The 26,517-nt window shown below is 43.1% G+C and overlaps 1 protein-coding gene and 1 pseudogene across 4 annotated transcripts in view; both read left to right on the top strand.

Annotated features, from left to right (window-relative positions):
- Window positions 1–26,517, top strand: part of EXOC6B (exocyst complex component 6B) — a 477,149-nt gene that overhangs the window by 424,079 nt on the left and 26,553 nt on the right. The window lies entirely within an intron of this gene.
- LOC106698482 overlaps window positions 4,466–26,517 on the top strand; it is a 33,540-nt pseudogene continuing 11,488 nt past the window's right edge.

Below are 26,517 nucleotides of genomic sequence, written 5' to 3'. Positions count from 1 at the left end.
ATTCCAGATCTAATTATTACTTCTTAAGTGTCTCTAAGTGCCGTTTGCAATAAATGACGATTTATGAAATCTAGGTCCTACTTTCAAGACCACCAACCTGCGTGCTAAATAACAGAAATCTAAGATTAAAGGAACTGAAATATAGTAACTATACCTGCCATAGGTACTATATTCCATGGGACATGGAATTATAGCAATGAAAGCATTCTAACACATTTTTAGTTGTTGTGGTAACTGTTTTTGTGTTATCTATGTAGTTCAAGTTCTGGCAGGGGAGTTGGATAATGTGGAGTCACGCTTCCAAGAGGACTGAGAACCGGCCAATATCCCAGGGCCACTGGCAAGCATATCCAGCAACAGAATCATCAAGATTTGGTTGTACTTTATTATAGAATCTTTAGTGGAAAACTTTTCAAGGACAGATAGTCCATTTCCATTTGCTAGGCACCCTTCACCTACCAAAATTCTTAAGAAAGTTCCTGCCCTAGCCGATTTAGCTCAGTGGGTAGAGTGTCAACCTGTGGCCCTAAGAGTCCTGGGTTTGATTCCGGTCAAGGGCATGTACCTCGGTTGCAGGCTCACTCCCTGGCCCAGGGCCTGGTTGGGATGCATGCAGGAGGCAACCAATTGATATGTTTCTCTCACATTGATATTTCTCCTCTGTTTTTCCCTCTCTCTTCCACTCTCTCTCAAAATCAATGGAAAAATATCCTCAGGTGAGGATTTAAATAAAAAGAAAAGAAAAGCAAGATCCAAGTTCAGATTCAGAAAACCACTTTTTATTTTTATTTTTTACATTCAGTATTATAGAACATCTTCATATGGCTTCCAAACTTTCTCATAAGATGAATCAAAACAAATTATTAAAAGATTGAAAGTATCACTTTTGAAAAAACGACCAACCGCCCTTCTCCTTTCCCTCAAGAAAGAATCTCATCTATGAGCCAATCATCATGTTCTGATAAATTTGCAAATTTCCCATGTTTGCCTTCCAAGGCAGCTGTAGAAAGGAGCTGGGAGTTTACATGAGTAGTTACAGTCACAAACCTTTGCCTGCCAAAAAGTGTCTTAATTTCATAGCAGATCTAAGAGGGAGGACTCTTGACATCTGGATGGAGCTGGAAAGGTTTGAGGCACACCAGCAGGTCAGCACAGTATATTATCCTTGAGAAACCCTGGAAGAAGAGCGAGAGGAAGAGGAGAAACTTTTAAAAGGCACCAAGTTAACATCAGCATCTCTGTGATAATGAGAGTATCCCCCGAATCCTTTCTCTCTCAGGCAGTAGTCTCTGCTGAAATGTTTCTCCTGCTACTTCAGACATCCTATTGCTGTACCTTCAAAGACTTCAGGCTCCACACAGGAGGGGCCAGGCTTCCTTATCTTGTATACATGGAGGTATCTGAGGAACCACTCCTGGTGTTTCCCATGTTTTGCCTTTCTAACTTCTTCATATCTGAGACAGGGATAAGGTTGACCAAATAACTATCCTATAGAATAGAATCTGTGGTTTATTAAATTAAAAAACATGTATCAGAAAACGTCTCATCTTCTTGATGACATCTTCTTAATGTTTGCCTTACCGCACAGAGTCCTACCTTCTGTGTTTCTGGGGTAGCAGGTTGTGTTATCCACTTCTTCATTTCAATCGGATCCCCATGGTCTAACCCAGCCGTGGGCAAACTATGGCCCGTGGGCCGGATCCGGCCCGTTTGAAATGAATAAAACTAAAAAAAAAAAAAGACCGTACCCTTTTATGTAATGATGTTTACTTTGAATTTATATTAGTTCACACAAACACTCCATCCATGCTTTTGTTCCGGCCCTCCGGTCCAGTTTAAGAACCCATTGTGGCCCTCGAGTCAAAAAGTTTTCCCACCCCTGGTCTAACCACACTGGTTCCCCAAGTGATCCCTATGAGGCATTTGTCCGTCAGTGCCGGGGCTGAGCACTCCCATTCCGCAGGTATGTTAGGCTCTGGCAAAACCCCGTCTAGGTTTTTGTTAAGAACAAGCCTAATGAAGAACATGATGCTCTGGGTGTATTTCAAAATGACTACTGAAAATGGGCATGGGGTTTCTTTTTGGAATGATGAAAATGTTCTACACATGATTGTGGTGGTAGTTGCACAATTCTTTGAACATCCTAAAGACCACTGAGTTGCACACTTATTTAAATGGGTGAATTACTAGTAGCCCAACCAGTGTTGCTCAGGGGTTTAGCATTGACCTATGAACCAGGAGGTCACAGTTTGATTCTTGGTCAGGGCACATGTCTGGGTTGTGGGTTCAATCCCCGGTAGGGGGCATGCAGGAGGCAGCCAGTCAATGATCCTCTCTCATCATTGATGTTTCCATCTCTTTCTCCCTCTTCCTTCCTCTCTTAAATCAATAAAAATATATTTTAAAAATAAAATAACTGGGTGAATTACTTGACATGTGAACTGTATCTTAGCTAAACAGCTCTTTTACAAAAGCAAATGCTTCCCCAAGTCCAAAAGTGAGAGAAATTTTTGTTTCTTTCTTTGGCCTTGGCTCTCACCTGCCTCTTCTCCACCCACACTTCAAGTCAGTAGCCTCCAAGGAGCACTCAGTTTACAGCCCCTGCTGCCACAGTGTCAGGCTCCGTCGAAATATGTTACACAGAGCAGAAATCAAAAGCCGTAGTATGTGAAGTCCGACAGAAACTGGCAATTACACAGGATCCAGGGGTCAGGCAGGGGGCGAGGGTAAGGAGGAGGACAACGTTGACTCTGGAACATGTTTAAATTCTCTTTGCCATTTAGCTTGTTTTATATTGTCAGCCAGAGGCTTTACTTCATTTATAGTCCATTTTCCAGTTTTCTGTGTGTTTTATTCATAATCTGTGTATTGGGTTCTTTCCATATTTTTTATTATGCATAACTGTTGACTCTTCCACTGTGGTATTTTCCCTCTTTGCCTATTAAACATATTTTATTTGAAATTTGCATATGTACATTTTCAACTTCCTGACTATATCCTCAGAGAGAAAAGTGTATTTCGTTAGCCAACTGATAAAAATCATTGATCAGAAGATAAAGGAGGTGGTGCCCTGATTGCCAGATCCCTGCCACACAGCATACATACTTTTCTAGCGTGGACCCATCTTACTGTTATATTGAGCTTTAGGAGTTTAACCTTTTGCATTCCCGCCTGACCCCTCCTATGTGCTCCATAAATGTCTGTGAATAAATGAATCAGTGAATGAGCTATCTGTATGGTGTCCATCTACCATAGGAGCTTCTCCTTTCTTCTGTTCTCCATGGGCCACTGTGCCTTTTTCATTTCCAAGACTTTCTTTCTTCCTTAAAGTCTCAGGAAATGCTGACTCGAGTTTATAACCGTGTCATCTGTCTACCCAGCAAGTAGAAGGCCTTTCTAGAAGAAGAGAAAGCATGGCTACTACCATGCTGTTAACGATGGGACTAGTAGTAACCTGCTGTTGATGGTGATGAGAGGCAGCATGGATTGGCTTTGCCACAGAGCGCCGGAATCAACGGAAACTATAGAAGCCGAGACGGCCGATGGTCCCCGCATTTGGATGTCCTTTCTTTGCCTGGAATCCCACTATTTATCTATTTGCCCAAGATCTGGCTAAATGATAGGTCAAAAGTTGTCAAGAAAATAACCACATCTTTCAAGACTCTTCTGCTGAGTCACAGAAATCCCAGCCACTTTGCCTGTGGAATAGCATTGCTAATTGAGTCATCATGGGCCAAACATGTCAAAACAGTTCAGAGACAGGGACATGCTGGGATGAAGTTTCCAGGGGATTCTGCAGAACCTAAGAATACTTGAATCTGTTGGTAGCTATCTTACAGGAAAGTGTGTTGAAAGTTATACTGTATTTGAAAACCAAATATTTAGTGATTTTTGAAAATCTGAATTCAAGACAGTATTGACAAGCCGGTGCCAGGAGGTGATTTACTTCCCCTTGCCCTCAGAAGAGCGTAGCCAGGTTATTTTCCAAGATCAGAGAAAACTAGGATTCGGAATATTTCCAACCATTTAATCTCCTCTTGTGTATGCAGTGGTCTACTATTACAGCCTGTTCTCTAACTGCCATGAGCCTGCAGCATAAATCAACACCAGTTCTGCTGGTAAGCAACCAATGTTACTAAAGGGATTAGGTGCTTTGATTTGCCAAGAGGCTGCCTGATCTGGTGAGGACAGGAGCATTCTCAGTCCATGTTGGTTCAGCTCAAGAATCCAAAGGAAGTAAATTAACTCTTCTAGACATCAGTGTTCATTTCCATGAAATGTGAGTAGGAATCCTTTCTTCTCAGAAATGGTCGGAATGGTAACAGATTTGTTAAATGCTTTAAGCTCCCTCATCAACTGACATCTAAGAACTCTTGTATGGCTGTGCTAGCCTTGAACGTTTTACAGCCCTCTTGAAGGGGAGGCAAAATATACCATAAACCACAATACAAAATGGTGTATGATAATGCCAAATAAGTGGTCCAAGCAGTGGGAAGAAGAGGCGATGATGGAGGCGACAGTGACGTACGGTAGGCTCCCTGGAGGGACTAAGGGCCTTAGCCATGCAGCAAGGGGAAGGACGAGGACTGCACCACAGAAAGGAGCACAGCCTGTCCAGAGAGCTTGGCTGGGAACGAGGGCTAGAGCAAGGGAAGTTACAGGCTGAAAGCCCCATACACTGTGCAGTGGGATTGCTCTTAGGTTTCATTGTTTCTAGACAGCACCATTTAGAAGCTATATTTATCAATTCTGCCTGAATCTTCTAGTCCCTTTGGTTTAATAAAGAAAATATGGTTCCAGCCTGGCGGAGCCGCTCAGTTGGTTGAGTCATCCTGTGCACCAAAAGGTTGCCAGTTCGATTCCCGCTCAGGGTGCATACCTGGGTGGTGGGTTCGATTCCAGTTAGGGCACATGTTTCTTTCTCTCTCTCTCTCTCTCTCTCTCTCTCTCTCTCTCTCTCTCTCTCTCTCCCCCTCACTCCCCTTCACTCCCCCTCCCTCTCTTTCCCTCCCCCTCCCTCTTCCTCCCCCTCTCCCTCTCCCTCTCCCTCTCCCTAAGTATTTTCCTTTGGGTGAGGATTTAAAAAAAGAAAATATGGTTCCATGGTCATGTGAGCTTCTGAGATTTTTTAGTCATATAATAGCTTTCTGAAGAGTGTCATATTTAGCAGAGTTTCTTTCCCTGGTTACAAAAGAAGAACCTGTTTATTATAGAAACTTTGGAAAATATGGAAAAATATAAATTTAAAATAATATTGAAATATTATTTATATAGGTTTGTGTCTGGAATTTTTCACTTAATGTTATCTTACAAGCATGTTCTCATATTATTAAAACTACATAAAATCATATTTTATATTCTACCTTAGGGAATGTGAATTTTAACTATTTTCTTGTGGTTAGACATTTATATTGTTTCTAGTTTTTGCCTAGTATAAATAACACTATGATGAACATCCTGTACATATATATTTGTCTAGATTTTCTGATTAGTTCCTTAGGATCCATTTCTAGAAGTAGAATTACTAGGTTAAATGTTGTGGACATTTATGGCTCTTTAGGTATGTTAACAAATTGCTTTCTAGAATAGTTTTACCAACTTACTCCCATGTATATTATATGTAAGGGTTCCTTTTAATCTCACTATGACCAGTAGTAAATATTCTCAGCTAAAAATCTTTTTTGCTTATTTTATAAGCAAAAGGTATCTCATTGTTTTACTTAGCATTTCTTCGTAATATGCTAATGATATGCTAAGGCTGCTCATCCACTCGCTATGACATGCACTGACCATCAGGGGGCAGACGCTCCAACCGGTAGGTTAGCTTGATGCTGGGTTCTGACTGATTGGGACTGAGCAAGATGGGTCGGACATGCCCTGGAGCCCTCCCGCAGTCCCTCCCCAGCTGGCCAACCTCCCGCATCCCTCCCCGGCCCTGATGGTGCACTGGTGGGGTCCCTCAGCCTGGTCTGCATCCTCTCGTAATCTGGGACCCCTCAGGGGATGTTGGAGAGCCAGTTGTGTCCTGACCCCGCAGGCCCAGCCAAGGAACCCCACTGGTTCACGAATTCGTGCACTGGGCCTCTAGTACTATTATGAGAGAGGAAGAGGGAGGCAAGGAAGGAGGGAGGGAGAGGTCTTTTATGGGAAATAGGAAGTTGGAATTGTTGGGAAAATCTTTAATCTCCAGATATTTTCATGGATGGAAAAAGCATTTTAACTATTTCTTTATTAACTCCTTTTTTTTGTTAACCAATATTTTGTAACACATCCCTGTAGGGCCTGTTTTTTCATTCTTAGGGATATGTCATTTCTATTCCTGCTTTCTTTCATACTGTTTTTAGTTTTATTGTGTGTGTATTTTTGCCTGAAATACCCTCTTTCTGGCTATCCCTAGCACTACTTCAATACCCAGATCAAATCCTGACTCTTCCAGCTAGCTTTGTTTGGTCCTCTGAATTCTCGTAGCACTGGTAATCATAACAATTGAGCCCTTAAGTTTATTTTGCCCATCTGTAAATCTTATTTCACCAGATTTTGAAAGCTTCTGCAGAGACTATTTTATCTCTTTCTTAGTTTCTAGCACTAAGAAAATTTTAAATCTCATTTAACTATGTGGTCGGGGGAAGAGGTCAACCAAAGAACTTGTATGCATATATGCATAACCTATGGACACAGACAATAGTGTGGTGAAGGCCTGGGGTGGGGGGTGGGGTGGTCTAGAAAGGTCAATGGGGGAAAAGGGGGGGGGGGGCATATATAATACTTTCAACAATAAAAGTTAAAATATGAATATATATATTCAGATACATATATATGAATCAGGGTCACTAATTTAAAATGTTAGAATACAGAGAATCCATTATTAACCATTTGCACTCCGAACCATTCTGGACATTGGCTACCAGCTACTCGACGCTACTTTGCGGCGGAAACGTGCATTTACAGACCCTTGTATTATTTAGTATAATTTTGGAACCAAGTAATGTATTATAATGATATTGGACTTATATGAATTGGGTGACATCGAGGAATGTATATTTGCAAAATAAACAATATTTTATTGTTTATAATTTTGTACAGTATGATAAGTTTTGTAACACTCCCCAATATGCATTGCAGGCTGATTAGTGCATGTTTGACAGTAATAAGTGGTTTGACGCCTGCCACCAGGTGTTTTCCTGTTAGAACACACAATGCAGTCCCGTTTTCTTTGTCCCACATCGGGAATATGTAGTTTATTGTTTAATCCGACACAAAACCCGCTGACATTTCTTGTATATATCTTAGTAATTTTACGATATTTTGATTTAATTTCTTGTGCCATTTCAAGATAAAACTTCAGGGAAACATGCATGTCTCAAAAAGTTGCGTTGAAATAACTCAATTCCCCGTAATCACTAATAAACTGCAATGTCCCCTGAGAGGGGACATCCGAGTGATATGCTAGAATTCCGATGTCCCCTGAGAGGGGACAGCGGAGTGCAAAGGGTTAAGTATATACCACTCTCTCTGCCAGCATCTCATGCAGCTAGCTAGTATCAAGGACTCTGTAAGACATAGGTGAAATAAATTATTATCCCCACTTGACACAAGAAGGAATTTTAATGCAAAAAGAAAAAATGATATGCCTTCAGTTACTTAAAGACATGACTCAGAAGTCAGACTTCCCAAATTCAGTCTTTTTGTCCTTCTACTAGTTCTTCCCTTTCCAAAGCTACTTTGTTCACAAATAAATTTTTAAAATTTAGTTCATATTTCTTATAGTATGTTTAACAGAACCATAGGTTCATAATATGCTAATAAGTGTCATACAGTGAAAGAATTTTTTAAATTTAGTTCATATTTCTCATAGTATGTTTAACAGAACCATAGGTTCATAATATGCTAATAAGTGTCTTACAGTGAAAGAATTCCATAGTAAGTAAATTTGGGACATGCTTATTAGTTAAACAGTGGATTTCTTAACAGCAGAAGTCTCAGAGCCCTTCATATGACCCCTGCCTTAGTAAGACAAACTTGTTGCCTGTAGAACTCTTCCTCCCCTCCCCTCCCCTCCCCTCCCCTCTCCTTTTCTCCTCTTCCCTTCCTTCGTTTTCCTTTCTTTTCCTTTTCTTTTTTTCCACAGAGAATCTTTGAAAATACTTTGGAAAATAGTGCTGTTCTATTCGTTTCCGTCTGCACTCACCCCTTTTCTTTCCTGCTGCATATTTTTCTTTTTTGGTTTTCTATCTATGATACATTATACAGTAAGGTGATCCTGCCTTTATAAAGATGCTTTGAGATGGGGATTCCTAATAGAATCCCTTGTCTTGATGTACTTATGTCCAGTATTACAAAAATAGCCAAAGCTTTCCCAACAGTGTAGATTTTAAGGAATGTTGTTAGATGACATGGAATATGTATTTTTCTGTACACAGACAGCTCTTCTAAAAGAAATATTTTGAGTTAATGTGCCATAATTTACCAATTCCAACTTAGATGGTTTCACATTTTTGCTATTGCAAGTACTATAATACACATTTTGATGCAGTGTTAACTATAGAAGAATGAAAATGGAACGAATATTTGAATTTGTGGATTGTCTATTTTCTCCTTTTTTCTTCCTTTTGTGGGATGCTCAGCAGCCACATTGGGGAACTCCCAGCCTTGTCTTCCTCTGCTAAATACCTGATTTCTTCCAGGTCTGAAGATGTCTTGCTTTTTGTTATAGACCATAAATCGTTGGTCTAAAGTCGTCCCAAAGATTGTGGTTTTATAGCAAATGGCAGACTGATACTGGCTGCCCAGTTTCTGCCAACTTGAATTTTTCTAGCCTCTAATCTCCTTGCTTCCCCTTTGCTTCCTCTACACTCTCCCATCACTGTCTGTTAGATCTTCTTATGGATGTCCCACCAATACTTCAAATGCAGTATGTCCTGAATTCAATGCTTTATTTTTTTTCGCCTCCTCTCCTACCTGCTTTTCCTTTCTTCCTCATTTCTTTCCATTAATGGCATCACCACCCAATCAATCACTCACACTAAGAAATCTTAGATTTCTCCTTATTTCCTCTTTTTCTCCCACTTACTCATTCTCCTAGATATAGGGTAAGTTATCAAGTGATGTCAGCACCATGACCTTACAACATCTTAAACCAATTTGTTACTCTGTGTCTTCACTGCTTCTATCCCAATGAAGCTCTTTCAGCTTCTCACTCCCTCCATTTGGTGTAGTCCATCCCGCACAGTGGAGTAGAATGATCAGACTTATCAACCCCACACTTAAGACACCTTTGATCAGTTCCCTCCGGCTAACTGATAAAATTCAACCTTCCTTCTCCTGGACAAAGTCCGAACTCGCTGACTCCAGTCTACCTTAACAGCCTCTTTGCTACTATTTCCTTCTCACCTGATGCTTTAATCTTACTTTACCCCCGAATTCCTTGCTCTTTTATACCTTTTTATCTTTGCCAATGCTATTCCTCCACCAGCAGGACTCCTTGGCCTGGTGAGTGACATTGGTGAGCAGCACCGGTTGTGAGTGCTGAATGAAGCTAGCACTTCCTTAGCTGTTTTACCCCACAAGTTGTTCTTGTAGTCATGTAAAATTATAAGCTTCCTGGTGAGAAGACTTTCTTCTTGCTGTTTTTTAAAGACATGCAGATTTAAGTTTTGATTTATAATGTTATTACTTGATTCCAAGAATGTGGTAATTTTTGATGTTTGCTTTATAGACTCTTTGTGACCAATTTTTGTAAATGCCCTGCAGGTGCTTGAAAAAAGTATGTTTTTTAGTAAATGAATGCAAGGGTACATAGCCAGTGGGTCAAACTCAATAATTGTGCTATTCAGATATTCTGTATCTTTACTAATTTTTTAAAATCTGCCTTATCAAATACCAAAATAAAAGCGTTAAAATCTCCCTGTAACATTGTGGTGTATCCATCTTCCCTTATAATAGTGTCAGTTCTTTCTTTGGATAGCTGCATATTTTGGTACTAAGCTATTGGGTATATAAAAATTTAGAAATTTTATGTCTTGGTGAAGTATTCTTTTATCAGTGCATAGTGACACTCTTTATTCCTAATATTGCTATTTTTTGTCTTATAGTTGATACTACACTAGTCTCTCTCTCTTTAGTATTTCCTTAGTAAGTCTTTTTACATTGCTTAACTTGGAACTTTCTATGTCCTCATAGTTATATTTCAGAACTATCTCTTATAAGCAGCATATACTTGGAATTCCTTATTAATACAATATGAGAACCTCTATCTTTTAACTGATTAAATTAGACCACTGCTATAATATTTTTATTTCTAACATTTTATTTGTGCTATTTACCATGCCTTTTCTTTGCTTCTTTTTGTTCTTCTCATCTCCTGCCTTCTATTTTTTATATTTTGGTTTTAAACGTTAGCATTGCGTATATGAATGTATAGAATGCAGATACTTTCTAACACTATTTTACACATGATATTACTTTCAGTCTTTGACACACTTATCAAGGATTGTATCTTTTTTGTTTTATATAATAGTTGTTTTATATAATTTCACACTTCCTAGTTACCTAATAAATATACCTGTATAAATAATAAATATACAGACAATTTGCTTCCAATTAAGAGGACAAAAAATACACTATCCCTAATTTCAAAGCACTTGTTTAAATGTCTGGCAGAGATGCCATATTTAATATAATCGCCACCACTTGGCTGTTCACTTATGTACCAAGTCTACTGACGTAATGAATGAAGTTAGACCCATCATAGTTACTACCGGAATGACAGTGTTTTGATGATGGCATTATGATCTAGTCAAAGTGAACATAAACCCTACATTTATATTTTTTCTTTAAAATATGACAACCCAAGTAAACCTAGATCATGCTATTCTAAAGGGATGTTGGAGAAAACACAATAACTAAGCAACTCATACATTGAGATGCAACAACAACCTGCCTGTAGTTCCTTGCATGGGTGGTCCTGTTTCCACACACCCTCCCCGCAATGTCTTACTTGTACTACTCTTCTCACCTGCTGGGAAGGCCTTCCCTTCCCCCACTTTTTAAAAATCAAATTTGGGGCAGGGGGATGATTTTATATGTACATAAAAGTTATCAAGATAATATAAGGAGCTCCTGTATGCCCTTCAACCCAGTTCCTAATGTGAACATCTTTTATATCACCATGGCACATTTGGCACAACTAAGAAATTAAGATTGGTACATTTACATTACAGACTTTGTTCAAATTTTGCCATTTTTTCCACTAATGTTCTTTTTCTATTTCAGGATCCAATCCAGGATACTGCATTGCATTTAGGCATTATATCTTCTTTGTCTCTCTCTGCATTCTATTTGATTGATTTTCTTTTAATCTCCTTTCCCCATTTCCCCTTTGGTTTAATGGTTTTACATTCTACTTCTGTTCTTCTAAAAGTTATCCATGCACTGTGTTTCCAAGGATATAGAGAGATGGTCGCTTATGTTGATGTGGTAAATTAATACAACTTCTAACAGAGGAACGTAATATCTTTAATCCATCAGTTCTCCTCTAAAGACTCAGTCCTACAGATTTGTATACTTGTACACATGTACTAAGTTATTCACTATTCATTATTTATAATTGTTTAATGGGATATTAATGAAGAAGTTCTTACACTGATATGAAAGTATGCCCAATATAGTGTTAAAGGGGGCAGAAAGAAGCAGAATTCAGAACATTATATTTGAAATGCTTCAGTACACAGGTTTCCTTTTCCTACTACGTTAAAGGGTGGATTTGTTTTCAGGTCTGCCTGTCATCAAGGTTCGACCCTTGGACAGCCTTGTCCTTACATGGCAATTTCAGGCCCTGTAGACAGTCCAAGTCATTGTCCCCAGTCCGCACGTGGGCTTACAACCCCAAACTCACACACCTTCCTGTCCTCTGCAAAACTAAATGGGTTTGTCATTAACTGCCTTTTTCCAATAATAATATTTTTTTTAATATATTTTATTGATTTTTTACAGAGAGGAAGGGAGAGAGATAGAGAGTTAGAACATCGATGAGAGAGAAACATCGATCAGCTGCCTCCTGCACATCTCCCACTGGGGATGTGCCCGCAACCCAGGTACATGCCCTTGACCGGAATCGAACCCGGGACCCTTCGGTCCGCAGGCCGACGCTCTATCCACTGAGCCAAACCGGTTTCGGCTCCAATAATAATATTTTTACATAAATCTAAACTGTCTCAACTACTCTATCTCCTAGGGATAGGGAAATTAAATGAAGAATAATGTACAGAAAGAACTTAGTTCAATACCTAGCACATAAAGTGCTCAATAAACATTAACGTGGTTGTTGTTGAGTTGCTTTTTCTAATTTTGTTTTTTGTTAGGCTTGCTATTGATATGTAGATGGCTATTTATCGAACTTGCTTTACTCATACTTCTTTTTAATGAACATAAAAATATCATATCCTTTTTAATATTATTTAAATTTATAAAATAAAGCAATTTTGTATCTAAAAGAAAATAAAAGCAATGATAATTCTCAATATGCTTTTTAAGCTAAACATAGATTTGTTTCTTTCCTCTTTTCCCTCTCCCCTAAAAGGGTGCTTGCCCCCCAGTTGAGATCCATTCATTTAGCTTGTTTTCAAGTTCATGTAGTTTTTTCTGAGGATCCTGTAACATACATATTTATACATATAACATTTTTAGTCTAGTAAGTTATTTCCCTTCAGGTAAATTTCTAGGAGTGTAAACATTGTGCCAGAGGGTAGAAATATTTTTCTGATTCTCAAGGTCATATTTCTTCCTAACTGATTTGCCATATTATAGTGGTATTTGCAATGCATAAGTGTACTAATTTTTACCAAAACCTTGCAAACATTGAGTTAACATTTTTAATACATTTGCTAATTTTTAGGTGTAAAATGGCTACTTTCCATTGCTTTGATGACTAGTAAATGTAAGTTAGATGTGTATGCAACATAATATTTCTGGTATATTTTATTAGTTTATTGCATATTGCTAGGCATTAATAAAAAAAATCCTTATTTGGCTTTTGTACTCTGAAAATATTTAGCGCTTAAACAAACTGAAAAAGGAGAGAAATTAAACTGGAAGGTAGCTGTGTTTATAAACAAGCAGTCTTGAAACACAAGACCATTGTGGTAGTTGGAATGGTCTGCATCCCAGAATGTCCTGCTTCATAGATGCCAAGCTCGCCAAATAGCTGGAAAGGGCAGAACAATGTGTTTACCCCCAAGGGTGTCAGATGAGGCAAATCTAAATTCCTTAGCTCCACAATTACTTCTACCCCAAAATTTATCATGACCCACGCCATCTGAGTGTTTATGTTAAGCGTTCTATTTTCCTCAAGTGTTACAGGATTCTTCCTTCTTAAAAAAAAGAAAAACGGGCATCTACTAGGTCTGAGGACATTTTCTCTCTTTATAAATGTATTTAATAATAAAACAGAAACACATGTTCTCTTTCCAAATACCATGTTAATTCAAAAAAGGCCTTTTCATTAGATGATATATACACAAGGGCTAAAGATTACAAAGGCCCAAAACATTAAATTGTAAACTGTACAAGGATGCTTAGGAGGAAACTTTAACAGGGGTCGTAATCAGAGATGCCCTCCCTTGGGCTGGCTCTGTTTGCAGTCTCACATTCACAGAGAATACTATCTAGCGAGAGCCTGACATGGTTTCATAATCTGTAACCACAAAGGGATGACTCAGATCTTTATCTTTTATAAACTGCACTCATAATTTGGTGCTTTACTCACCCTTCCAAAGTTTAAATGAGTTTGGTCCAATTATTTAAAACAAGTTGAAGGAATCTTTGTGGGCTTTCCCCCCACCCCCCAATGCATTTTCTGAAGAATGGTTTTGCAATGGCTATTAACTATTGAAATCAGTTAACTCAGAACTTCATCTGCCTTTGGGGCTTCTTCTACCTTCTGACCTAATTAGAATGGGGCCTTGGTGACCAAGGAAAAGACAGCCGTGTTCTTTGGGTGGGATTGGGGGGCAGGGATACCAAACAGAGGGGATAGACCTCAGACATACTGGACACAGGTGGTGCTGCTGCCACACACTTTCAGTGCCCGTGACTCACGTCTAGAGCAGTTAGACCAACTCAGAAGAGAGTGAGTGTGCTGCAAGCCCTCACATGAAAGTGTCTCCTCCACTGAGGGTCTCAGCCATCAGCTTCACATTATTGGTTCAGTTACTGAGGAATGAATGATTAGTACATGAGGGGACTCGTAGCGTGAACGTTCCCTCTGCCCAGTTAGGGTTCAGAGGAGCTTTGATGAGTAATTTGAAGTGTTGGGGATATGTTAAGTGATATACACAGTTCATTGTGCAATAATAGCATTTTTCAGGAGAATTACTCATGTAGCCCAGCCAGCCACATGACCTGTCTCCAAAGAGGGGACAGTATCAGGTAGTTCCTGAGAAAGGTACCAGTGCCCCCATAAGGAACTAGGTGTGAAACACTGTGTCGCAGGAAGAAAGGCTGTGTGCTCTCCCCAGCTGATAATCAGCTTAACTTCTAGCCCAGGATTGTTTATGTTAGTTTGTGTTGAGTTCCATAACTAGGTACAGTGACACGCAAATCTATATATATAAAAGCCTAAGTGACCGTTACGGTGGAACGACTGGAACGACGGTCACTATGACACGCACTGAGCAGGCAGGCAAGGTGAGCGGTTAGGGGTGAGCAGACAGGCAGGCAAGCAGTTGGGGGGGAGCAGGCAGGCAGGCGAGCGGTTAGGGGCGAGCGGTCCCGGATTGCGAGAAGGATGTCCGACTGCCAGATGTCCAACTGCAGGGATTGGGCCTAAACCGGCAGTTGGACATCCCCTCAGGGGTCCTGGATTGCATGAATTTTGTGCACCAGGTCTCTAGTATACAATAAAGTTTTTATGTTAAAACAATGATTAAGAAGTTTCTTGAATGAATTGTCCTATGCCCTCAGCACTGCCTATAAAAATATAATTATTACATACTTGTTTTTATGTTTACACAAAAATGTTTCCGTACTTTAAGGCCTGCAGGAAGGTTTCTGTGACAAATTCTGAATGCCAAGATGGCCTGTGAGCTTTCCTCACGTATTGTAGTTCCCTGCTGCAGTGAGTAGGTGCTGAGCAGCTGAGTGTAGCACTGGCCCTTCTTTTTTTGAGATCTGATTCTGTTTTTCAGTGGCAATCATAATATTCCCTATATCTTAGCGGACTCATTATAGAAGTGCCTGGGTGCACCAGGCAGTGGGGTCCAGCCAACAAAAGAACAGAAGTTGTGAATGTTTAAGAGAGTTTTCATTTCTATGTTCTGGCTATTCCATTGGTGTGAGGCTCTTAATGACTTTTCTTGTGAGCACACTGGCTATTTCTCAGTTTTTCTGGACCTTTGCTCCATCATCCCTTACCTTTTCCTTTATATTCCTTGTCTTTACCCCATCCCCAGCTTGACCCTCTGACCTTGCTGGCTAATTCATGAGGTGTCTTCCCCAAACCAAGGAGAAGGCAGATAAAAGAAGGTAGTTACAGAGTACTTATGGTTTTCAGATGCACATGTCAATCAAATAGAATGTATTTTTAAATATCGTTTGGGCCCAAACCCTGAATTGAGTATAGTGGTAACTCAAAAGAAGTCAACCTCTGCCCTCAAGTAATTTAAAAATAAAGTATTCTTTAGAGGTTCATTCATTCGTTTATTCAGTAAATATTTGCTGTGGAAACAGTACTAATCAGTGTCTTGAAGTTTTTCCCCCCATTTTAAAACTAACACATGCTTATTAAATAAATTGAGAAAATATAAAAGGCTAATTCATAAGGAAAAAATTGCCCATTGTCAAACCATCCAGAGATAATCACTGTAAATACTCTGGTGTATCCTTTCCTCACTAATATGTGTTTTTGCATAGTTAGGCTTATACTATATACTCAGTTTTATGTGCTGATTTTTGTATATTATTTTAAGAACATTTCCTCCTATATTTTTGCAAACATTAAAATTGTTATGGCTGCACTATAAATTACTTTATTGTTGGATGTTGCCAATTTTATGTTATAAATAAATCTGTTGTGATCATTTTGGTCTATAAGCTTTTTTTTTTTTTTTTTTTTTAGCAGGTCAGATGATTCAGAATAAACTAGCAGGAATAAAATGACTGTGCCAAACAATATTAGTGACAGTATATGAAATGTCTATCTTATTTTAGTTTTCAGCATCCATTTGATTCTCTTTTATGAAAACTGAGACAGCATTTGGTCAACTCTAAGCTTTCATCATTCTGCTTATTTTCCCATAGTCTTTAAGCATTTATATATTCAAAAAACAAAATGAAGGGTGAGGAGGTATTTCTGCAAAGGAATGGCCTGGCATGAGTGTTAGAGTCTGAGCAGGATGAGGAAGGTGCCTATGAGTGGAGTGTGGCCTGGTGTGAGGAACCAGAGCCCAGCAGGGCATGAAGGCATCCGCACAGAGAGGTGGGTTGGTGTACAGTATCAGAGCCCACCAGGCAGGTAGGCTGCATGCACGGGGGCGATGCGGCTCAGGTGCCACAGCCCACCAGGATAAGGCAGGTAGGGTGCATGCGTGGGCGTGGTGTGGCTCAGGAGTCACAGCCCACCAGGATAAGGCATGGGGGCGGTGCGGCTCAGGTGTCACAGCCCACCAGGATAAGGCAGGTAGGGTGCATGCGTGGGCGTGGTGTGGCTCAGAAGTCACAGCCCACCAGGATAAGGCATGGGGGCGGTGCGGCTCAGGTGTCACAGCCCACCAGGGGAAGGCAGGTAGGGTGCATGCATGGGGGTGGGGCGGCTCAGGTGTCAGAGCCCATGCAACTCAAGAAGAGCACGCTCTGAGGGTGGTCTGGCCTGGGGAACTGGAGCACCGAGGCTGCATGAGGCGGGCTTGAACGTGGAAATCTGTCTAGAAAGGGGAGTCAGAGCCAAACAGAAAAAGGAGAGGGTGGCAACAGAGATAGGAGATCCGGAAGGTAGATTAAATATTAAGGATAATGTAAGCCAATTTCTAACTCTCAGAGAAGGGGCTACAGCTATGGAAGGGGAAAGAACTCCAGTGAACCCTATAGTGTGAACACATGTTTTTTATTATACATAAATATAGAAGTAAATATAGAGGGAAACATGTATGTTAATATGTTGTATATACACCTCTATAACAGCGGTTCTCAACCTGTGGGTCGCGACCCCTTTGGGGGTCGAACGACCCTTTCACAGAGGTCACCTAAGACCATCGGAAAACACATATATAATTACATATTGTTTTTTGTGATTAATCACTATGCTTTAATTATGTTCAATTTGTAACAATGAAATTGGGGGTCACCACAACATGAGGAACTGTATTAAAGGGTCGCAGCATTAGGAAGGTTGAGAACCACTGCTCTATAAAAACATATATATTACATATATTTCCTGATTTTTTTCTGGAAGCAGTAATACCCTGTGGCAAAGAGCAAGCATCTCCAGTGCTATGTCTCAGATTCTCAATATAATTCTCCACTAAAAGAAACCAGGGCATTTCAGACAAATGACTGTTCCCAGGGAAAGTACAAGATGAGCCTAGAACATCTTTTTGTATTAGAAACCAAGTACTTAAAGAATAGTGGGGGGTTGTCGGAAGGATCCAGAAGCCAGCTTCAAGGAGCCTCCATTGGCTAAATTGGAGATAATTCAAGCACCAAAGTAAGTTATTATAGTAGCAAATTATATTAAAAAAATAAGAAACCACAAGTCCATACAGATATTAAATAATTGATTAATGCCCAGCTGGTGTGGCTCAGTGGTTGAGTGTCGACCTATGAACCAGGAGGTCAGGGTTCAATTCCTGGTAAGGGCACATGCCCAGGTTGCAGGCTTGATTCCCAGTAGGGGGCGTGCAGGAGGCAGCCAATGGATGTTTCTCTCTCATCCATGTTTCTCTCTCTCTCTCCATCTCCCTTCCTCTCTGAAATCAATAAAAATATGTTTTAATAAATAAATGACTAAATACATTGAAAGTTAGATGAAGATGGGGTATTAATATTATTTCAAAGTACCTCCCCATAAAACACTTATTATGTGGGGGAAGTATACTTTTACAGTGGAGAAGTCTGGAAGCCATCTCCCTAATCAAGTGATCAAAGAGATCATCAGTCATAGGATAATTTCCAATCATGTGCCACTCGATAGGATGCACTGAGGGGAAGAAAGCAGTATCGGTTGTATAATATTCTTGCCCAAAGTGAATCATCTGAATTTAATCAATAAGAAACCGTGAAGAGTAGAAATCCTTGGTTTATGTCTTCCCTCTGCTTCCTCTCAGAGGGCCTCTCTTCCGGCAGTTTACTGATGATTCGTTGCTTGCTGGCTTCGTGTTAAGGAGTGGAGGTGTTTGCGTTTTCTTTCTCAGTGACCCTGTCCCCCTCTCCAGCAGTAAGGGATCTCTCATGATCTGGACCCGCTCCTTTTCCTGTCTCCCCCATGGACACAGGGTGGTGGCTGGCTTTTTGGGTTTGTTTTTTTTCTGATTTTTCTCTAGCTGCACTACATCTTCCCCTCTGCCAGGAATGCTGCCCTCCTTTCCTCAGCAGCTTAAGGCGTATGGCTTCGTGGCGGAGGCAGGACGGAAGCATCGGGGCAGGGCTTTGTTTCTTCCCTGAAGTGACTACTGTACATCTCCCCCAGGCTTCCACCACGAAGGAAGTCTTCTCAGGTCTCCTGTTCTGCTCCTAATTTCGCATGAGCACTGAGGCCTGTGGGGAAGAGTCACCTGACCGGTACGGATGCCTGTTGGGTGTATTATCCCCGGAGGGTCTGTGCTCTCAGGCTAGTCCACACTCGGCCTGTAGGAATGTGTTAACACCTTTAGCTGACTTCTTCTTACCAGCTTGCCGGGCACCCAACGTCTGCCCCTAGTGATCAAGTGGTCATATCTCCTGTCTGCATGAGGCGTCCTGTCTTTCTTTAAGTTTCAGGCTAGTAGGTCCTGCAACCTTAGCTGTTTGACATGTTCAAGAGCTGTTCTTTCCTGTGAAGTTTTTACTCTGCTCTTATTTCCTTGGTCACTTTTGTGTAATACAGTGACATCTTTCTTGGAAGTTAAGTTTCAGCAATGAGCATTGTGTTAGTCGGAGAGGGAGACATGTTGGAAAGGCAGTGTGACGCAGAAGATGTATCTGCTTTAGCCTTCTTGGTCACTGGGTGATGGTAGGGCAGTAAACCAAAGGGACATGATGGAAATTGTGTCTAGCCCAGGGCAACCCAAAAATGAAACAAGATTTCTCCCCTCACATCTGACCTCAGAGGAGACACTCAACAATAAAACTTACTAATTTGAATGTCCATCCTTCTTTCTGTACTCAGCCTGCCCAGAGAGGAGGTGTTTGGAAGGCAAGTGGAGAAGGTGAAAGTATATGGCCCTCTCTCACTATTCAGCAAGAGGAGAGACGTGGCTGCCTCACGAGCAGCTCTTGCTCCCCATTTGCAGGGCAAGCTACACTCTTGTGATTGATGAGGTGGGGCATTCGGCAGTGCTCTTCAAAGATGCATCATTGTGAAAAGGCCCCGCCCAGTTTGCTGCATTTCCTCCCTGAGAGCAGTGGGTCTTGACAGAAGCTAGGCGAGCTATTCTGTCTCCCATTAACAATGACCTCAACGGTTTATTTTAAAGAGTTTGCAGCCCCAAAACAAAATCTTCACACGTAAAACACAGCATCCATGAAACCTTTTGGGAAACCTCTCCTGAGCCCTCATCCTGTGCTTCTGTTCATTAAATCAGATCAATCCCATATGGCCAGTGGGAGCCTCCCGTCAGTGGCACTGATATGGTTGTGAAGGAGGAAGCCTGCAAGTGGCCCCCTCCACACACCAGGTGTCTTCTAACTGCACGTCAGCTGATGAGTGGACAGTCGGCTAGTGTGAGGGAAAGAGCAGACGTGGTTACAGGGAAGCTGGGTTGACTGGCTAGGGAATCCCAGCCAGAAGCAGACACAAAGAAGGGGCTTGGGCGACCACGGTGGTGTGGCCACACACAGTCATCAGGGAGGATACTGCAGAGCACAGCCTGTGCCCCAGGCACCAGCAGCAATTCTCAATATCCAAACAGCATGAATGGGAGTGACTCCTTCTTGACTTCGGTTTTCCTCAGCAGGAAGGGGCTCTAGGGGGTAGTGGGCAGAAAGCCTCACTGGAGCCTCTTCTGGGCGATAATGCAGAGTTTCTGTTTCAAGAGCTACCAGCCTACAGAGAAAAACCAATTTCCCCCAAGTCCCCCCTGGAAGGCTTCCTATCGGGAACTCCCCTACAGAAATCCTGGCAAGACTCACTATGGAGTCTCTAGGAGAATTCCTCCCTTCTCTTTACTCATGTTCAGGGATTGTTAAAACCAGAAGGTGAGTTTGAAGCCTCAAACTCCCTCTGCCTGAGTTCCCATCACAAATGACTTAACGTGCTCCTAGAATCTATCTAGGAGAGAGGTTATTACCTGTTTTGATTATATTTTGCCACATTAAAAAGCTACCCCAAAACTTAGTGACTTGAATCAACAAGCATTTGGCGTGGGATTTCTTCGTTCACAGTTCAGTGGGTCAGGAATGTGGCCAGGGCTCAGCTGGGCAGTTCCGCGTTACAGGGCGTCTTTCATGACGTTGCAATCAGACGGCAGCTGGGGTGGAGAGCCAGGCTGGTGTCACTCACAAGTGGCACCTTGGCAGGGTTGTTAGGAGGCTGGTACCCTCCATCTCCCTCTCTACCTGGGTAGCTTAGCCTTCTTTACCTGGCAACCAGATTTCTAGAATGACTGTTCCAAGTGCTGAAGCAGAAACTCTGACCTCTTGAGGCCCAGCCTTAGAAGGTATACAGCGTCACTCCTTATGTTCTCTTGATGAAAACAAGTCCTGGGGCTACCTCGGATTCAGAGGGAGGGGAAAGAGGCTCCACCTCTTGATGGTGAGTGGAAAGGTTACTTTGGCAAAAGAGCGCATGGGATGGGAGATACTGATGCAATCATCTTTTGAAACATCATCTGCTGTACAGCCTACCGTCTCTCCTTCGAGTGCCTCAAGTTCTACTCTGGTAAGAACTGTTTTATATTTACCCCAAGCATTATGTACTGCAACTGGCATTCGTGCCTGGTTGTTCACTTTCAGTGCAAAAGGAGACTTTGGGAGTCATCTCCCTCCATTCACCCCTGAAAGGCTGATTACGCAATAAGCTTGAACTCTGCTTCTCTTAAGTAAGATTAGAGGCTGTGAGGGGAGACCTGGAAGGAAACAAGATGCAAGTTCTCAGTTCATTTCCCCCGTTATTATCTAAGTCAAATGCACTTTTGTATTATTAAGTGGAAGGTGTTTTATTATTCACACAGGGATTGTCAGTTCAGTTAATATGCTTGATACTGACATTTAATTTTTTTTTATTACTCTGTTCTTTTATCCCTTCTCGGTACCAGCAACTCCAAGTCCTCTTTTATAGGGCCATTATTTTCTAGGGCTGTTCTATTCCTGTGTGTGTTGGAAACTTGAGTTTATCTGTATAATATGTTAGTAATTAAAGCAAATCTCTACGAGAAGACATAAAACAGCCTGCCCTGCTCCAAGAAGCTGGAACTACGGGAAGGACTCAGAGCTGAATCAGACAAAGATAAAAAGCTATGTTGGTAGCCGATGGCCACCATTACACCCCTGAAACACTGTTTTTGGTCGCTACATCTAAATATGCTTCAGATCCCCCGAGGACAAAAATGCCATCTTTCTACAAAGAGGCACCAACCAAGGCCAGACCACCTTGGGGACAGCACTCATTCTGACACAGCATTCTTGGGCCAGAGGGAGAAATGCCCCTGGCATATTCCAAAGCAATGGAGCCTTGGAGTCTCCCCGCCCCCCACCTCTAACGCTCCTATCATTAGACTCTCCTTAGGGCAGTACAGGGCCCCATGGTTTGGGGAAAACCCACCATTGAGAATGACTGGGATAAAACTTTAAGCAGCATAAGGTAACACTGGTGGCAGAGAAAGGTAAACCGAAAGAACAGGTAAACCAAACTGACATACATACAGTCTTCTAAATCCCTCACACAGCCTCTGAGGGTTACAAAACAAAACATACTTTTATTCGCAGTCACGTTGGTTTCACGGTGACCTCCGGCTATGCTGCCTGGCCACATACTACATTTGCAGTGAGAAGTGGGAGTTGTGTGATTGACAATCACTCCTAAGTCTGCACATCACCTAGGAACCTCGAGAGGCATGGTGCCTCATGGTGCCTCATTAAAATCTCCGTAAAGCTGGCCTGCAGTGTGTGTGGTAGGATGTTCCCTCTTAAGCAGGGACAAAGTGTTTGTTTCTCTTACGGCTTTGCACTCTTTGGCACATGATAGGCATTCACGATAGGTCTTCATTACCGAGTCAGTGCGAAAATGAATGCATCTGACCTTGTACCAGGTTCCTAAAGGCTTTTCTTCCCGGGACAGCACAGCTCTCCCAGAAGGGGAGGGCTCATTTTCCCACCTTAGCCTCTCAGTGGCCAACATGGCAATTTAAAGATTAAGTTTCAGAGCTCGTAAAGGGCCCTAAGAAGGCCACCGGGAGATGAGGGCTGCTCTCAGGGCCTGAGCGTGCCCGCAGACACCGCCCCGCCGCCCGCTTGCCCAGTTCCTATCCACCGCTGCCTCTTTGGGACCATAGGCTACTGGTGGAGGAGGAAGCAGGCTGGCTGTGCTCTGTGCGCTGCTCACTGCCCTGCTGGCTGCCCTGCGCTGGAGGTAGAGCGCAATGTGCTGACCGGCAGGCCTGGGGCCAGCATTACCCTGACCTGTCCAGGCGGGGAACCGGGAGACAATGCCACGGTTCACTGGGTGCTCAGGAATCAGGTGACAGGCTCGAACCACCGCAGATGGGCTGGTTGGGGAAGGAGGCCACTTCTGAGATCCGTGCAGCTCAGCGACTCTGGAAACTACTCATGCCACCAGGGCGGCCACCCGCTTGGAGCTGTGTGCTTGTGGGTGGCTGTTCCCCCAGAGCCTCAGCTCTCCTGCTTCCAGAAGAGCCCCATCAGCAACGTCCACTGTGAGTGGTGGCCTCAGAGCCCTCCCTCCCCGAGGACCAAGGCTGTGCTGTCGGTGAGGATGTTTCCGTTTCCGTGCGGTCCCGTGGAAGACTCCCAGGAGCTGTGCCGGTATTCTCAGGAGTCCCAGAGGGAGATGATTCTTTCTACGCTGTGTCCCTGTGCATCACCACCAGTGCCAGCAGCAAGTCCAGCAGACCCCAAACATTTGAGGGGTACGGAACCCTGCAGCCTGACCCACCCATCAACATCACCGTCACCGCTGTGGACAGAAAACACCGCTGGCTCATTGTCACCTGGCAAGACCTGCCTCCTGGAATTCCTGTTTCTACAGGCTACAGTTTGAGCTCCGATACCGGCTGAACGGTCTAAGACATTCACAACTTGTGTGTCACGGAGCTCCAGCATCACTGCACCATCCGTGATGCCTGGAGAGGCCTGAGGCACGTGGTGCAGCTACGAGCCCAGGAGGAGTTTGGGCATGGCCTGTGGAGCGAGTGGAGCTAGGAGGTCATGGACACCCTCTGGACAGAGAGAGAGGAAGGGACAGGGAGAAGAGGAAGAGGTAAACATCGATCTGTGTGAGTATAAAACATCAATTGGCTGCCTCCTGCACACCCCCTACTGGGGATCGAGTCTGCAATCCAGGCATGTACCTTCACCAGGACTTGAACAGGCAACCTTTTGGTGCACAGGATAACATCTAACTGAGCCACACCGGCCAGGGCATGAATCCACGAGGTTTTCAACTGAGACCACGAAGGAGGTGTCCCCGCCATGAAGGCACCTACTGCCAATGAAGACGATGAAAATATTCCCTCTAATTATTCTGCAGATACGACAGGCTTCCCAGTGCAAGATCCTCCAACAGCAGTATACACACTCCTGGTGGCTGGAGGGAGCCTTGGTGTTGTCCTGAGGTTCCAGAAGACGTGGGAACTGCAGGCCCTGAAAGAAGGCAAGACGAGCCTGCACCCACCTTATTCTGTGGGACAGCTGGTCCCTGAGAGGCCCAAGCCCACCCCAGTGCTCTTCCCCCCCATCTTCCCACCAGTGTCCCCCAGTAGCCTTGGTCGGATATCACCTTGAGGCACAGCCGACCTGATGCCTATGGCCCACCGAGCCAATGACATCAGCAACAGAGACTGCTTCTTCCCGAAACAGCTGGCTGGCGTCTGGCCGGCTGGGTGCAGGCTGTTGAACTGTGTGGATGACAAAGCACAGCTGGCTTCTCACTGTCATTTCAGCTCATCTCAGGTGCGTGGGCCTCTGGCTTCGCTGTTACAGAGGTTTTATGCTGGGTAAAGACAGGTTTGCTGCTACACCTGTTCAGAAGGAAGAGGTGGTTGAGTTTTTGAAACACTCTTCCCCAAAGCCCTGCCTGCAGGGGTCACAGTGAACGCTGGCCCTGCGCAGAGAGCGGTGTCAAGAGTCCCCTGGAACTCAGGGCAGAGCCAGGCATCTGCAGAGGCCTCGGGCCCTGGGCTTCCTGTGGACAAGCTGCTGGCCGCCTGCACACCTGACACAGCTGTACAAGCCACACCCCCTGAGGTGGGGCGGATTTCAAGCCAGACACCCCACCCCCCTCACCTATCTCCTGGCCCACTGCACAGTTTCGTCTTCTACTTCAAACTCTTGGAGCCCTTTTGCAGTTCAGTTTTTCTAGGCCTGAGGATGGCATTTCGTCAGTCGCCCAGGCTGGGGAAGCTCTGGCCTGCCTTTCCTCCCCACACTGGCAAACAGCTGAGGGGGGTGAATAGTATCTCAGGACCCGGTGGTTTGAAGTGGAATTGCAATTACAGTGGGGCCTTGATTTATGAGTGTCCTGACTAACGAGTATTTTGAGATACCAGCTGTCTCTCGGCTGATTTTTTGCATTGAGTTGATAGAGTAATTTGAGTTAACGAACTCCTTAACAAGCTCGGTCTTGGAAGGAATTAAATTTGTAAGTCAAGGCCCCACTGTAGTTCCTCATTAGCATTTTGGTAAGTGTGAATGTTAACCGTAGGCACCTGCTGAATCCAGAAGCCACTGCACCAACTCAGTTTCCCTCTCTGGATCCTAGGACTTTGGGGGAGGGAAGCAAAGAGGAAGTAGGAGCGTGGGGACAGGGTCTCCACTCATAGTAACGGAACGGGGTGAGGCGCAGCCTCTGAAAACCAATGTTCTCCTTCCCCCTTGTCTCCCATCCCCAAAGGAGAACTGGCCCTGGGGGAGGGCTCCTGCCATTGGTGAGATCAAATGTGTGACTCACACATCACTCACCTGAGCCTGAGTAACGAGGGAAGAAAATATTCATGTGAAAAGACAGAAGAACCTGGCAAGGATGTATTTTAATGTGGCTTTTAAAGAAGTGCTATTTTTTCTTGATAGGGTGGAAGATCCCGTATTAGCAGAGGGAGGATCCGTATGTAAATAACTTGGGGAGAAGCACAGTCGCTTTGTTTTGGCACAGAACTGAGTCAAGTGAAAAAGAGGAGGAGAAAAAATTATTCTGCCTGAATAGAGAAGAGACTCTGGTTTCATTCTAAATTTTGTTTTTGTCTTAAAAAGTGAAAACAAAAAAAAATTGTTGTTTCTCCTCTAATTTAGGGGAAAGCAGCTTGTGACTGCTCCCCCCAGGGGCTGTGAAGGACACGATGTCCAGCTTCTGGGGGTGATGCTGGGAAGCTGGCCCCCCACCACCGAGCGGGGTCCGTTGAAAATCCCCACCCAGACAGCCGTGGGCCCTGCTTATCAGAAGGAGGAAGATTCATTAAAAATCCCCCTTGGTGCCTTCCTCTTATTTAGTTCCTTGAATTTGATTCCGTTCAGCTGGTATTGAAGCTCCGGCTAAATGTCTAGCCATGGCTCTGAGACTAGCCCACTTCAGCTCACTCTTCTGTCCAGGCTTTGACAATTGAGTGATGAGAGTGGTTACCCAGACAAGTGCCCTCAAGTACCACGGGGTGTCCCAGAATGAAGCTGTGATTAAAATCAGTTGTGTAACCACAGACCAAAAATTTACCAGACCACAAACTTTTCTGTACCCTTTTAGAAAAACAACCAGACAGGTGGCAAAGGATCAAAACGACCGGGTTTTATTTACTGTTTGCTGGGTTCAAGCTGTTACTATCTTGGGCAAGCAGTGTTGTCATTGCTAGCTTTGTCTGTCAGGTTTCAGACCCTGTCTCAGGTGTGTGGTTTTTTTCTATAAAGTTTCTTTGGGAACAGCAAAAGTGCTGTCAAAGGCAAATATAAAAAAAGTGAGACTCTGCATGAGAAAGGGTGATTCTGCCCGTGGTTCTTTAACTCTTTATAAAGGTTTTAACCATATGTAATATTACCAAAGCCGGGAAGGAGACGTGCTAGTTCAAGATGTGAAATCCAGGGAGCTCGTGAGTGCTGAGAGCAAGGCAGCTTTCATCTCCAACTTGCTATTGCTTTCATTGTTATTGTAATGAAATTATTGCCTTTTTAAAA

Source organism: Myotis lucifugus, unplaced genomic scaffold, assembly GCF_000147115.1.
Source record: "Myotis lucifugus unplaced genomic scaffold, Myoluc2.0 scaffold_186, whole genome shotgun sequence".
Classification (NCBI taxonomy): Eukaryota; Metazoa; Chordata; class Mammalia; order Chiroptera; family Vespertilionidae; genus Myotis; species Myotis lucifugus.
This window is presented reverse-complemented; position numbering and strand designations above follow the sequence as displayed.